At 42.5% G+C, this 15069-nt stretch overlaps 1 protein-coding gene and 1 pseudogene across 6 annotated transcripts in view; both read left to right on the forward strand.

Annotated features, from left to right (window-relative positions):
• The window catches only part of LDLRAD4 (low density lipoprotein receptor class A domain containing 4), a 589432-nt gene that overhangs the window by 283720 nt on the left and 290643 nt on the right, over positions 1–15069 (forward strand). The window lies entirely within an intron of this gene.
• On the forward strand, positions 3223–3842 carry LOC119242830 (ubiquitin-conjugating enzyme E2 E3-like; annotated as a pseudogene).

The following is a 15069-nucleotide window of genomic DNA, read 5'->3' on the forward strand; positions in this document are numbered from 1 at the left end:
AAAAAGAAACTCTCTTGCAATGTTGGTGGAAAGTGTAGACTTGTCTAGCACCTATGGAAAGCTGTGAAGATGTTCCTTAGAGTAATAAAAATGGATCTGTCACATGACCCAGCAATTCCACTCCTAGGTGTCTACCCAAAGAACATAAAAACACTAATTTGAAAGGAAACTTACACCTATATTTATAGCAGCACTATTTACAATGGCCAAGGTATGGAAACAATGTAAATGCCCCAGAACAGATGAGTGGATCAAGAAGATGTGGTATATATACATAATGGAATAATATTCAGTGACCAAAAAAGATAAACTAATAGCGTTTGCTGTTAGTAATGTGGATGAAACTGGAAGAATTATGCTAAGCAAAATAAGCCAGAAGAAGAAAGACAAAAACAAGAAGGTTTCACTTATATGTGGAATATAGAGACCCAAACAGATCTGAGCCATCCAGAGTGAGAGGTGGGAAGGGAGAGCACAGTGGACTGTGGTGGGAGACTGTGGATACTTTGGTGGTGGGAGAGCTATGGTGACCACACCTGAGGGAGAAATCCTGTACTCTCTAAAAATTAACAAGGATGCGAAACAATGGTACTTCATAAAAATTTAATTAATTAAATTAAAAATTAAAGGTGTTAAGTGCTACAGAAAAAATAAAGAGCAGAGATAGGGAGTCTTAGACATGGATGAGGAGGGTTATAATTTTTAAGTAGGGTGCTTTGTTATACTTAAACATAAAGAAAATTTTTTTCTTTTTTTTTTTAAAGATTTATTTATTTATACATGCATTGGGTACAGTCAGAAGCGCAGGAGGGTGAGAGAATTCACAGAGCCAGAGTGGGAACAGAACAGGCAGACTGATGAAATATACTGCTGAGTGGAGCAGCAGGCAGGACAGGAGAGGTCTGCATGCCATGTGGGACCCTCGTGGTCGGCCAGGGATCGAACCGCTGCTGCAGAGGCTGCAGGGAGCTTCGCAGCCCAGCACTCAACTGCTGCGCCACCAGGGAAGGCCCAAGAAAAATTATTTTGGTTCATGTTTATTATGAAGTTTTCAGTGTGTTTTTAGGACTCAGATTTTACATCATATTTATTCCTTATATAAATTATTATTGCTGCTCTTTACTTTTTTTTTTTTTTCACAGAGACAGTATCAAAATACCTCCTACATTGGCTGTGAAATATAATTAAAACCTAACTCCGTTTCCAGGTAATGTGGACAAATTGGAATTTGGAGATGAGAAATTAGAGTATACCTTCAGAACTACTCTCAGGGTGTGAATGATTTCAACCAAAAGTTACTCCATTAAGGACAGAATAAGATGGAATGTTCATTGGGAGTGTTGAAGCTGGAGTGAGGACAAATGTGAGTTTTCCATACTGGAGTGGGTAGCTTAGGGAGGCAGATGAATTGTCCTTTTTATGTGCTCCCAGTTATTAATGCCGTGATAGGCAACAATCCTGTGGAGTGGATCTGAGCTCAGCTGTAGCAGTGGTGAGTGGGTCCTTGCAGTAGGGCAAAGATGGTATTTGAGCCTGTTCTATTGGAGTTTGGGGGGGTAGGGATGCAGGCAAAGGTTGAAATTAATTCTAACCTGTGATAGGGAGACAGGAGCCTGGGAGGGTCAGTCTATGGAGCACAGTGATCAGTGGCAGAAGATTTGGGGTCAAATAACCAAGAGCAACAGGATGCCCAAAACTCCAGGTGTTGGGTCACCAGGAGTGCTGCACCACACAACAAGCTCCTAACTAGATATTTACTCAGGCAAGAATTGAGCAAAAAGACTGTTAAGTTGTTAATTATGAAAGAAAAAAAATTATCAACCCTTAGAGGAGGGTGGATTTTAAGATCCAGCTACTGATTATTAATCAAATTATTTGAAATCTTATCTTTTATGGTTATTGGGGCAATATGCAGAAAAATTCAGGAAATCTTAAATTGACTCATGGAATCATAAAGACATTGTTTATGGAAGACCTGACATGAGCATGTTCAGGGCAATAAAATGTCTTTGCGGAACTGGGGATTCTAACCTGGCCTAGTTTGTCTGAAATGTGCCATTTTCTCTAATAAAGTCATTACTGTGACTCTCAGTCGGGGTCTCCTGTGAGAACCAAGAAGGCCCCCATTTTTTTCCTCCTCCCAAGTTTGTCATTCTCAGGAAAATTTGACAATGGTTTCCATGCACTTTGATCCCTGGTCTCAGTTAATTAGTTGTGGAAACCAAAGTGTATTATTTAAAGTCTCTCCCTAGAGATGAAGAGAAAGTGCTCTCTGCAACATCCCTGAACATTCTGAGACTGTGTACATTGTGAACAAGCTTTGAACATGACTGGATATGACACCCTCATGAATGGGAGACCATTAGCTAATCCTGGGGACAATTGTGGCTAGTAGGTCTGAGTCAGGCCTAAAGAGGGATGTTTATATCAGTTGACAAAGAAGGACTTCCAAGTGACCAGAAGGAATAGTAAGACCAAACAAAGGTAGTAAACCGTCCTTTGTGCAGTGCAAACTCCATTAAAAAAATATAAAAATACCATCTCAAGGTTCCAATGTGAGTTGGCTAAGGGATATAGGGAACACAGGAATTTATGAGACTTTGAAGTCAAGGAGGTTTTATTTTCTAGAAGTCTCAGACTTAGAAACTTTCAAGAAGGGAAATTTTATAAGGAACATGACAGAGGATCCCAGGCAGATAAATCATAGGAGGCTCAATGCAAGAAAGTGAGGCAGTTGTTATCCACATAGGAAAAACTAAAAAGCTGTAATCAGCTTGAGAACAGGAGTGGAGCAGTGGCACACTGAATGGGTAAAACCTGTCTTATTCCCTGACTTCTGAGGTGGTTTGCAGATACTTTTAAAAAATGCAGGTGGAGAGCTCCATGTCTCCGCCCAGCTCTCATGTTGCTGGAATCCATGAGGAAAGGAGGGGACAGTGTCCTAAATAAATAGTCCACTGCTTCACTGGACAGTGGGTTTTCTCTCCCAAGCACATGGGGCTGCACCAAGAGAGAACATAGTGATTTAAGAATTAGGCCAGATGACTAGGATGGAAAAAACGTAAATATTTATGACACTGAAGACTAAGCAGGGAATTATTTTATGAGGATACAGGTAATAAAAAACTATTTGAGTAATAATTTTAGCTAAGTCTTTGCCTTAAAAAGGCTTAAAAACCACATAGTGGTGTGGGAGTTAACTGGGAAGTTGGGCTGAGTTTTCCAAGAAGTAACTTCACCGAGATGCCTAATGATGAGCAGACGGCCTGTGGTGAGAACCCAAGCACCAGAGGTATAGTTCAGATGCAGACCAGTGAGACCCAGTCTCTACAAAGTCTGAACGCCCAGCAGAACACCACCAGCAGAACACCACCACCCAGCAGAACACCACCAAACTTTTTAGCAAAAAACACTGCTGAGTTTTCCACTAGCGCTAAAAGAATTCTGAAGAGCTAGCTGAAATAACCCTGATCTTCCTCCTAACTGCAGTGCAGGGCCTAGGGCATAACACTTATGAGTGGAGATATGCTACATTTGATCCACCAGGTTCTGTATATGAAGGTACTATGTTTTTTTCTGTGTATCACATTTTATTCTGATTATCCATTGGAGCCACCAAAGGCTGGTTGCCGCATCAGAATCTGTCAGTCTATTACTGCAGTATCAGCAGTCAGGGAGTCACCTGTCTGGACATCCTTAAAGACAACTGGAGTCCTGCTTTGACCATTTCAGAGGTTTTGTCTTCTTTTGAGAGACCACAGCCCTGCACAATCTCTGGTTGGATGACAACCACTCAGGATTTGATCAGCACCCTACAACGGATCAGGAGATACACAATATAATTCATATAATTTGTATCTATAGGGAGAAAGAAAAGAAACATTATGCATACATTTAGATAGAAATGAATATTGTGGAAAAAAATAAGACAGGAGAGGAGGTTTGGAAGGACAAGGAACATGGGGAGAGTATAATAGGGAAGGAGTTTCCAATTTTAAATAGAGAAGACCCTATAGGGGTGATGACTTTTGAGTGAAGGTGTGATGAAACTGAGGGAGTTAGCCAAGCAGGTGAAGTATGTTCCAGACAGGAACAGCACATTTAGATGAGCCTTGTAAGTACAGGGGACAGCAAGGAGGCCCATATGTAGACAGCTGACCCAAGTGAGGGAGGTGGGAGGTTGAAGAGTTGATGGGAGCACAATCATCGATGGTTGTGTAGTTTGTTACAAGGATTTTAGGTTTTCATCTGACTGAAATGGAAATCATTTTCGAATTTTGAGTAAGGAGAGACCTGATCTGACTTTCATTTCAGCAGCAACAATCTGGCTGCCTTCTAGGTACTAAATTGTGGTAGGAAGGACACAGGGAGGAGATGGGATGCTAGTCAGGAGATTATTGAAGATATCTGGGTGAGAGCTGATGGCACCTTAGACTAGGGTGATTGTTGTGAGTCTGTAAAAGGGACCATATTCCAGCTGTGCTTTGACAGTGAAGCCAACAGAATTTCCTGGATTAGAGAAAGGAAAGAGTCAGGATGACTCCAATATTTTTGCCAGAACAAAATGGAAGGTAAAATTTCTTAGATGGAGAAGGAACAAGTTTCTGTGGGAAAATGAGGTATTGGTTTTGGACATGATACATTCAGATGTCTGTTGTATTCCACATGGAGATGCTGGACAGATGGTTAGAAGAATTGAGGATTATGCTATATAGGGAGGGGGTGGAGAGGTCCAGTATAAATATGGGAATGGGTGTATAGAAAAGGGAAGAGGACTGAGGGTCAGCTTGAGGACTCCAAAATTAGAAGATCAGGGAGGTGATCAGGATCTAAGAAGGAGCAGAGGAAGTTGTCCTTGGATCTGTGAAGTACATGGTTCCAGGTGATAAGTGTAATCATTTGTGTCTGAGATGATCGAGAAAGATGGTCTGAGTTGCCCACATTGGAGTTAACAACATAGAGGTTATTGGTGACCTAGACAGTCAGTTTTGATACAGTGATGGGAGCCAGATCCTAAATAGAATTTGTTTAGGGGACAATCACAATTTAGTGACATTAAGCTGTGGGAGCAAAGAAATAGAGAAAGTTATTATATTTGTATAACTGATGGGAAGACTCCCATAGAGATGGTGTTAATGTGTATCAAAATGCTCAGAATTCAGAAATTAATAATCCCCTGTCAGTTGGATACTCATTAGACTAATCAAGTGTGGGTAGCAGAAGTACCAAAGGGCTAGAGTGGGATTTCATTCTTTAAAATTTCTTTCTTCAAATTTTATAGAATTTCATATTGTAAGAACTAAAAGAATGCTTAGAACTTGAGACTTATGCAGCCACCTTAGCTGGTGGTGCCTTTTTGGAATGAAATCTCAGAGGAAATCCTAGTGGTCCTGCCATAATTCCTTTATGGACCTCGCCTCCACCTCCTGCTGAAGCCTGCCTCACAGCTGTTGAGAGGGAAAATTAGAAACTGCTGGTTTAATCCAGACACCTCATTTTCCAGTAAGTAATCTAGAGGTTGAGATTCTTGCCTGAGGATAAAAGCACAATATTGAAGAGCTGAGCGAGAAGCCTATTGCCTGCATTTCAGGATCATGGACTGTTTCTCCCTTGTTCCCTGTGGCCAAGCTCCTTTCCCAGAGTAGTGCAAGACTCTGAATGAATGAATGAATGGATGGGTAAATGAATGAATGAATGAAAGGGAAAGAGCCCTGTAAAGGGCAGGACTGGACCACAGTGCAGTTTTTCTGATCCCATGCAGACCGGGTAAAGGAGGAGTCAGAGTCCTCAGTGGTTTTGCAGGTTTTTATTGTGGTTCAGTGGGTACGTGGCAGGCAGGGGTGCTGGGGGGCTGGCAGGCTGGCAGGCCTCCCAGCCCCCAGCAAGTCTTCACTCTATCTGGGCTCTCTGGCGTTCGTTCTGCTGCTTCTCGGCTTCTCTTTCGGCTTCTGCTTCAGCTTCTTGGGTTCTACTACTGGCGTCTCTGTGACGCCGACCTTAAAAAGCACAGTCTTAGCCCAGGTGAATCCCATCTACCTATGCCCACACCCTATTCCAGGTGCCCGCCATCAGGCATGCATTCAGGACCTCAAGGATCCATCATCTATCCTGATGGCGGGAGGGCAGAAAAGCCTGACATTTTTCCTTACCCAACAAGCCCTGAGACTAGTGTTCCACCCCTGAGCACACATGCTGCTCTTTCACCACAGTGGTCTCCACTTTGGGACTCAGTGCTGTGAACACCTGAGCATCCATTGATGTTGGTCCCAATAGTAGCTGTGGTCCTCATAACCAAATACCTCAAATGCATGTGGAAAGATAGGAATTAGTGGACAATTTAGAGCTAGCCTTGAGTTTTCTGATTCATGCTGTTTGTTACTCTTGGGGCAAAGTCATGAGAGGGTTATACAAGGTTAGTCTTGATGAATGTATACTAAGTGCTCGATACCATCTGGTTACTATTACATTCAGTGCATTCACTTAAATGCTTATAAGAGACCCATTAACAGCCTCAGCAAAGCAAACAAGATTCTTCACCACTGAGTATCTTGCCCCCTCCAGTTTTATTTTCCATCTAACACACAGTGGCATCCTGTGAAAATGAAAGTTAGAACACGTCAGGAACCTTAATGTGTACCTTTAGTGTGCTAGTTGCTTGGGTGTCTATTACGTTTGATGAGCCCATTGACCTGAACATCATACACACACACAGATACACACACACACAAACACACATTTACTGCAATAAAACATTTATTAAAATGTCAGTGTATCAGTCCTTGAGCTCAGAATCCTTTAATGCCTCAAGTTTCACTCACAATAAAAGCTGCTTTCTCACCAGTCACCTGCAAAGCACTGCAGGCTTGGCCACGCCTCATGATGGACTCCTTGTCTTTCTCTCATTCCTCAGTAGATAGTACTAATAGCTCTCCTGTTCTGCCTGCCGTAGTTGCTCAATATGTACTTTGTGAAGTGAAATGCATTGTATCTGAAACAGTGTTGATCTTTGTGGTTTGGAACTGTGTGTCTAGCTTTCTGTTTGGATGATGCTGTGAGAAGTTAAGTATTTTAGAATTAGCCCTTTAAAATCAGCAATCAAAAATGGTTAACTCATGCCATTTGCAACAACATGGACGGAGCTTGAAGTGATCATGCTCAGGGAAATAAGACAGAGGAAAAAGAAAAATATCGAATGATTTCACTTTATAGGCGCCCTATAGGGGAACCAAATAAGGGACCAGGAAAAAATATAACAAGAACAATAATAAAACAACAAAACTAGCAGGCAATAAATAAGAGACATTCTTTCTGCAAGGGAGGGGGAGTAAAAGATATCAAAACAGGGGAGAGAAGAGCACAAGGGACTGTGGTGATGGTTCACGAGTGACTTGGTGGTGGGAATTTTATGGGGAATACACAGTGATGTAAAAAATATAAATTAAATAATGTATTTTAAAAAACAGCATAAAGGGCCTTTCTGGTGGCATAGCAGGTTGAGCGCAGTGCTGTGAAGCTGTCCGCAGCCTCTGTAGCGTGGGTTCGATTCCTGGCCGGCCAGGGAGATACCCACATGGTGTGGCAGGCCTCTCCTGTCTCTTCTGCTGCTCCCCTCAGCAGTGTTTTTAGTCCGTCTGCCTGTTCTGTTCCCCCTTCTGTCTTCGGTGAATCCTCTCACCCTCCCACACTTCTGGCCTGTACCCCAATTCTTGTATAAATAAATAAATCTCAAAAAAAAAAAAAAGCAAAAAAAAAAAGTCAAATTAGGATTGTGTTGGATTTAGAATTTTGTAAACTTGGTTTTCCCAGAGTTTTTTCCCCCTTAAATAGGTTTCCAGAAACGGGGATATTTCCCACCCCTCTGGATTCTTCTCTGGCCTGGTTGAGTAATCAAAACAGCATCAGGAGAGTTAGCAAAGGAAAAATCAATTTAATAACATTCACCTGGGGGATCTACACTGATTATCAGGTCCTGCTTCCAGTCTGGGAGAAAAGCTTTTAATTCTAAAGTAAGGAATGAGGTAAGGGGCCCAGGGTGCTGAGAAGAGAAGCGGGAAACTGCGTGACAAGGAGGGGTGACTTCCTCTTTAAGGGGAAAGACATGTTCCTCAGAGAGGGCATATTTACTGATAAACCTACACCTGGATGACGTCCCCGAATGACATTCTCTTGGGCCATTAGAGGAAACAGATCGCTTCTTTTACTGGGAAAGGGCCGAGGGATTAGGGGATATACATGCTTCTCCTTAACCTCCAGGACCTTCATTGCTTTTAGCTCTAAATAATCTCTCCTTGATCAGACCAACTCTGAGAACCTTGGGGTGGCCCAATTTAATCACCTTCATAAGCTTTATATTGGGGTGGTCAGATATAAGCACCTTCATAGGCTTTAATATGTTTCCTTATTAAAAAATACATTTAATTCACAAGAAACTTACAAATTGCTACTGGCCCAGTACCCAGAGGTAGCCACTATTTATAGTGGCTTTGGTTTATATTTTGGTCAGATTCCTTTCAAACTCTTTCCCTTATATTGATACTCCTTCATAGGTGGAGTTATTCAAAGGTGGTTTGTAAGGGCAGGACAGGACACTGAGCAGGTTTTCTGGATCCAGCAGTCGGGGTAAAGGAGGAGTCCTAGAGACCTCGGTGGGTTTTTGCAGGCTTTTATTGGGATTCACCAGGCACATGGCAGGCAGGGGGGCTGGGGGGCTGGGAGGCTGGCAGACCTCCCAGCCCCCAGCAAGTCTTCACTCTTTCTGGGCTCTCTGGTGTTTTCTCACGTTCTCTCTGCTCTTCTCATGGCTCTGCTTCTCTCCATTCTCTCTGCTCTCCTGCTTCTCTGCTTCTGCTGGTGTCCCTTGACGACGCCCTTAAAAAGCCCAGTCTTAGCCCAGGTGAATCCCATCTACATATGCCCACACCCTACTCCAGGTGCCCACCATCAGGCATGCATTCAGGACCGCAGGGTTCCGTCATCCATCCTAATGGCAGGAGGGCAGAAAAGCCTGATAGTTTTTACCTTACCCTACATGGTGTTTACCTCTTCATGCTTTCAGGGCTGTTATAATAAATTAGTAAGAATTTATACAAGATTTATATATTTTCACATGTTACAGACAGAAAAATATAGTAAGTCGTTTCATTCATTAGCTATAAATACAGAAAAGAAATATTGCTATTCGCAAATTCAAGTTCTGAAGGACTTTTGTTGATTTTTAAAATGCTTGATAGTGTTTTGATGAAAGTCGGGTAATTTTTTCCAAGCTTCTCTAAAGGGCAGGATTAGAACTAGAAGTCTAACACCCAGAAATCCCGTGGACTTTTAACAGCACATTTTCCACTCATGGTTCTAAGAGAATTTCAAACACATTAAAACAATCTTTTCAGCACCGTAGTGGGAACAATAAGCCAGATCATAAAATGGATTCAGGTTTGTAACAATTTTATTACTATCTTAAAGGGGAGACTTTTCTATGTTAATCACATTATAGGGGCCAATATCCTTTTATCATGTCACATTTGTCTTTCTGAAGGACAGCTATGGTTTCAGTAGTACCACTTAAAATATGACTTATTAAATGTTTTTGGTAACTTAATTCATTATATACAATTTAAACCTTTAAATTTCACTTTGTTCCAAATTTATGGCCAGGAAAACCAGTCCCATCTGAGTAAAGGGAGAACATCATTAATAACACCATGTTTTTAGTTTTGACACTGCACGTGCTATTTGGATAGACTTGTGATGTTTCTCCAGACACAGGCAATTTCTGTACTTGCCTCCCTCAGATTTCCACAGAGATGAGATTGATAATGTCTTAGCTATTCAGAATGGATTCCTTGCATTAAAAAAATTTGGGAGAGTGTGCATATAGCAATTTCCTGCCATCCAGACTGTCAAGAACTGAAATTTGAGAATAATCCTAAAGACTGAGTTGTCATTTCTAATGATCCTCAAAGCTTTATCTTCTTAATTTGATGACTAGCTACTTTCTGGCTGTTGTCATCTGATGCCTTATGGAAACTCTTGCTGAAGGCTGATACAGGAAATAACAGTATGGGGGAGCCCTTTTCCTTTTTTGATAAGACTGGTATCTAAGATGGAACCCTCTATTGTTGTATTGGACCTTTTAAAAGAGGCAAATATTTATTTTTATTTATATTTTTATCTTTTTGTATTGAAAAATGAGAAAAACATTAAAATTGGAATCAGCAGATTGGGAATTGGATGAGTATATTGTGGAGCATACACCGTCTTTAGTAATGTTTTTTGAAGAGTTTTTTTTTTAAAGATTTATTTATTTATTCATTCATTCATTTATACAAGCACTGGTACAGTCAGAAGCGCGGGAGGGTGAGAGAATTCACCAGAGCCAGAGAGGGGAGCAGAGCAGGCAGAAGGACCGAAGTACACTGCTGAGGGGAGCAGCGGGCGGCAGGAGAGGTCTGCGCGCCATGTGGGACCCTCCTCCGGTGGCCAGGGAGCAGCTGGGGATCGAACCGACGCTGCAGAGGCTGCGGGCGGCTTCGCAACCCAGAGCTCAACCGCTGCGCCACCGGGGAGGCCCTGTTTTTTGAAGTTTTTAAGGCAGTCAGGAAATGCTCTTATTAAGAAAAGGAAGCAGAATACAAGTTTGTATATATTGGGATAAACACAAGTATATAAAATAAGCATGGAGGATAGGGAAAAAATCAATTAAATACTTTATATATTTATTTTTTACTGTTTAAAGAACAACTTTGTGGCCTCCCCAGTGGCGCAGCGGTTGAGCGCTGGGTTGTGAAGCTGCCCGCAGCCTCTGCGGCGCCGGTTCGATCCCCGGCTGCTCCCCGGCCACCGGAGACGGGTCCCGCATGGCGCACAGACCTCTCCTACTGCCTGCTGCTCCCCTCAGCAGTGTACTTCAGTCCTTCTGCCTGCTCTGCTCTCCGCTCTGGCTCTGGTGAATTCTCTCACCCTCCCGCGCTTCTGACTGTACCCAGTGCTTGTATAAATAAATAAATAAATCTTTAAAAGAAAAATAAAGAACAACTTTGGAGATACCTGAATGTATAGAGAATAACTTAACCATCACTGCACAACACCCTTTCTGCTGAAGCCCGCCAGGGACACTCTATACGCCCTACCCTCTGAGGCTACCTCTCTACAGATACTTTTATTACAAGCGAATGAATTGCTGAACAGTTTCTAACAGTTTTATCATTGTTCATTTTTTTTTTTTTTTACAATGTTTGGCTTCTTTTCTCAGGTGTAGTCCCCATAGAATTTCCACCATCAGTTCACCCATGCTCCACCACCACAGTCCCCTGTGCTCTTCCTTCTCTCGTTCTGATCCCTCTCCTGCCACCTCCCCTTTCCATGTTGCTGCAAATGGCATGAGCTTATCTTTTTTGATTGCTGAATAGTATTCCATTGTGAGTATATACCATATCTTCTTGATCCAGTTGTCTATTTTGGGGCATTTGCAAGTGTAGTGGTCAGGATGGGCCACAGTGCAGGTTTTCTGATCCAGCAGACCAGGTAAAGAAGGAGTCCTAGAGAGTCCTTGGTGGCTTTTGCAGCCTTTTATTGGGATTTATCCGGTACGTGGCAGGTAGAGGTGCCGGGGGGCTGGAGGCTGACAGCCCTCCCAGCCCCTGGCAAGTCTTTACTCTTTTTGGGCTCTCCGGCATTCTCTGGTGGCCTCTGCTTCTCCTTCGCTCTGCTAGTCTTTCGTTTTCTTCTCTTTGCTTCTCTTGTGGTTCTGCTCCATTCTGCTGCTTCTCCCATTCGTTCTGCTTCTCTGCTGCTGCTGGCGTCCCCGTGATGCCACCCTTAAAAGCACAGTCTTAGCCCAGGTGAATCCCATCTACCTCTGCCCACACCCTATTCCAGGTGCCCGCCATCAGGCATGCAATCAGGACCGCAAGGATCCATCATCTATCCTGATGGCGGGAGGGCAGAAAAGCCTGATACTTTTACCTTACCCTACACCAAGTTTTACCTATTATAAATAGTGCTGCAATAAACATGGGGGTACAGGTAGCCTTTTGAATCAGTGTTTTTGTGTCATTTGGGTAGATTCCCAGGAGTGGAATTGCTAGGTCATATGGTAGCTCCATTTTTAGTAATCTGAGGAGTCTCTTGTATCTTGCATGGAAATAGGCAATGGATATGTAAAACAATGAAAATATTGTTATCTGTATACTGGGAAAGGTAAACTTAAATTGGTTGTGGTAAAATTATCTATACTAATTTTAAAATCCTGCTCTTCACTTACAGGTTCTAATGGCTAAGTTTAATCTCCTTGTTATTGACATTAAGGCTTCCATGACTGAGAGCAAGTTCTGGATTTTAATGTCAGAAATGTTGGAGCATTTATGACTGTAGGACATGACTCAAAAAGAGACACATAAGAGTTTATTTATAGGGAGGCAAAAATTGGGGTTGGGAAGAAGGAAGAGTGTACAGGTGGGCACTTGGCCGGATGCCATCTGTCCTGCCCCACCTAGCTGAGCAGAGAGTGAGGCCCAAGCTGAAGCCACATGTAGCAAGCTGGCAGCTTCTCCACAGACACCCTCCTCCCCATTAAGTGCCAAACATCCCAGCAGTTTAACTGCCAAAAACACCAACACCCTTTTTCCTATCAACAGCTCCCGCTCAGAAGGTAGAGTTTGAAAGCTCTGCCTCTATCATAGAGCTGGCTATGAGTGCCCCTAATGGGTTCAAAGGTGCTTTCCCACAGTTCCTCTTATGATACTGTACGGGCAAATGTTCCAGGCCTGGCAGGTTCATGGTTATTTTGGGCGAATGGAAAGAAAGCTTGGAGTGCTCGATAGATTTGACAGGCCTTTAATGCTGAAGCAGGGGACTGGTACACAGGCAGACCAGGCAGGGAGGCAGGCAGTAGCTGTGCTTCCTAGCTCACCCTCTGCTTTCAATCTCTGCTCTCTCTGGTTTCTCGCCTCTTTCTCCCTTCTCAGTCTCTCCCTGGTCCTGCTTCTCAGCCCAGGTGTCTGTAATCAGAGTGGTGCATGCCACATGCTCACACACCCAAGTGCTTTGTGCAATAACACAGTGTCACATATGGATACTGTAACATAGGAGGAAAACAAAGCCGCAGTTGGTGGCTGTAGAGGCCAGTGGCAGGTGCGAAAAAGAGCCCAACTGTAGGGTAAGGAAAAATGTCAGGCTTTTCTGCCCTCCCGCCATCAGGATAGATGATGGATCTTTGCGGTCCTGAAAGCATGCCTGATGGCGGGCACCTGGAATAGGGTGTGGGCATAGGTAGATAGGATTCATCTGGGCTAAGACTGAGCTTTTAAGGGCGGCGTCATGAGGATGCCAGTAGAAGCTGAGAGAGAAACAGAGAACTCCAGAGAGCCCAGATAGAGTCAAGACTTGCTGGGGGCTGGAAGGCCTGCCAACCTCCCGGCCCCCCAGCACCCTTGCCTGCTGTGTACCAGGTAAATCCCAATAAAAGACCTGCAAAAACCACTGAGGACTCTGAGTCCTTCTTTACCAGGTCTGCTGGATCATAGAAAACCTGCTCAGTGGCCAGTCCTGACCTTACACCGACTTACTCCATTTTACTTACAAATATTTTAGCTAAATAGAGTGCTTCATATAAGTGAATTATATGCTTCTCGCTAGACAGTAGTTCTCCATCTTGGCTGCCCCATCAGAATCATTCTAAGGATCTCTAAAAACCTCCACTGCCTAGGCTGCTCCTCAGTCTAGAGAGCAGAGCCCTGGACTGGAGCTTAGGTATCCAAAGTGTTAAAAGCTGTCTATGTGATTCCAGTACACAGCCAAGATTAGAACCTCTCATCTAGGGTTCTTTGAGCTATCTGAGTAAGCTAGCTATTGGAGGACTACCCTCCTAATATCTGAATGCAGTGGGCTTTTGGATAGCATGATGGTAGAGAGGGCCTTGCAAGGTGAGTCCGAATGAAGTTTGACATCTCTTCTATCAACATGAGTTGACCTTAAGTTAGACAGATGTGTTACTCTGGCTTGCATTGCAATTCTAGCTTTTACATTAATCTTTAACACTTAGTAGCATTATAGTAATTTTCCACCACATAAAGAAGACAGTAGATTCAAATTTTTAATCCAGTTGTGCTGTGACTGTGTGACAGAGAGGCCTTTAGTTCAAAATTCAGTTCACTTACAATTGAGAAGATTTAAATTTTATAAATTTAAAATTCAGTGGGTTGATACTGACGTTTCTATTATCTAAGTGTGAGTTTATGTGAAAATCAGTCATTACAAGCCTTGTTAATGTATCCTAACTAATGTTAAAACTACCCAAGAAAAGCTATTTTGAGAACTTTGTGAAATACATGGGCATCTTTATTGTGGTGAGGTTTACACATTCACGGAAGCAGATTTAGAAAACGAGAGGCAGTGATGAGAGACCCTGAGAGGAGAGGCAGCGGATTTAGACACATCTGGGCTTTGCCATTTATTAGAAGTTTAATTATGGGCAAGTCACTTATTTCTGAGTCTTAATTTCCTCATCTATTAGGTGGGAATAATAATATCTAAATTATTTCACAAGGTTTATAGGAGACTTAGGTTAGATCATTTATTTCTTTAATAAATATATGATTCACTGAGTTCCTGTTATATATAGCAGGAAGTACTTTAGATGGAAGGATATGAAGAAGGAAAATATGTCCTTGGAAGGAGTGAGCCTATGTATTAGTCATTGCTCACATTTTAAAAACGTTTAAATTCTAAGCCCTTTGTAGAGGGCTTGCGCTTTCATCAGTGTCTCCATGTCTCAATGCCTGGTACATAACATAGAAAGGGCTAAAATATTGGTTATGTAAATTAATGAATCACATAATTTATTTCCTTGACTTGAACACTTTATTACTCTAGACTTGAACATGGTAAAATGAGTAAAGTGTAGCTCTGTTTTCATTTCCCTGCTGGCTCAGTTCTACTTGAACTTGACACATGGTACTCTAACCTGATATCCTTTCAAATCACAGCAGTGGTTAAATTGGAATGTGACTCAGTCTAGGTTAGTATCCTATTTTCCCAATCACATTTTTAACAACATCTGGAGTACCTGTTTTT

Source organism: Talpa occidentalis, unplaced genomic scaffold (assembly GCF_014898055.3).
Source record: "Talpa occidentalis isolate TD23 unplaced genomic scaffold, MPIMG_talOcc4v2.1 talOcc4.13, whole genome shotgun sequence".
Classification (NCBI taxonomy): domain Eukaryota; kingdom Metazoa; phylum Chordata; class Mammalia; order Eulipotyphla; family Talpidae; genus Talpa; species Talpa occidentalis.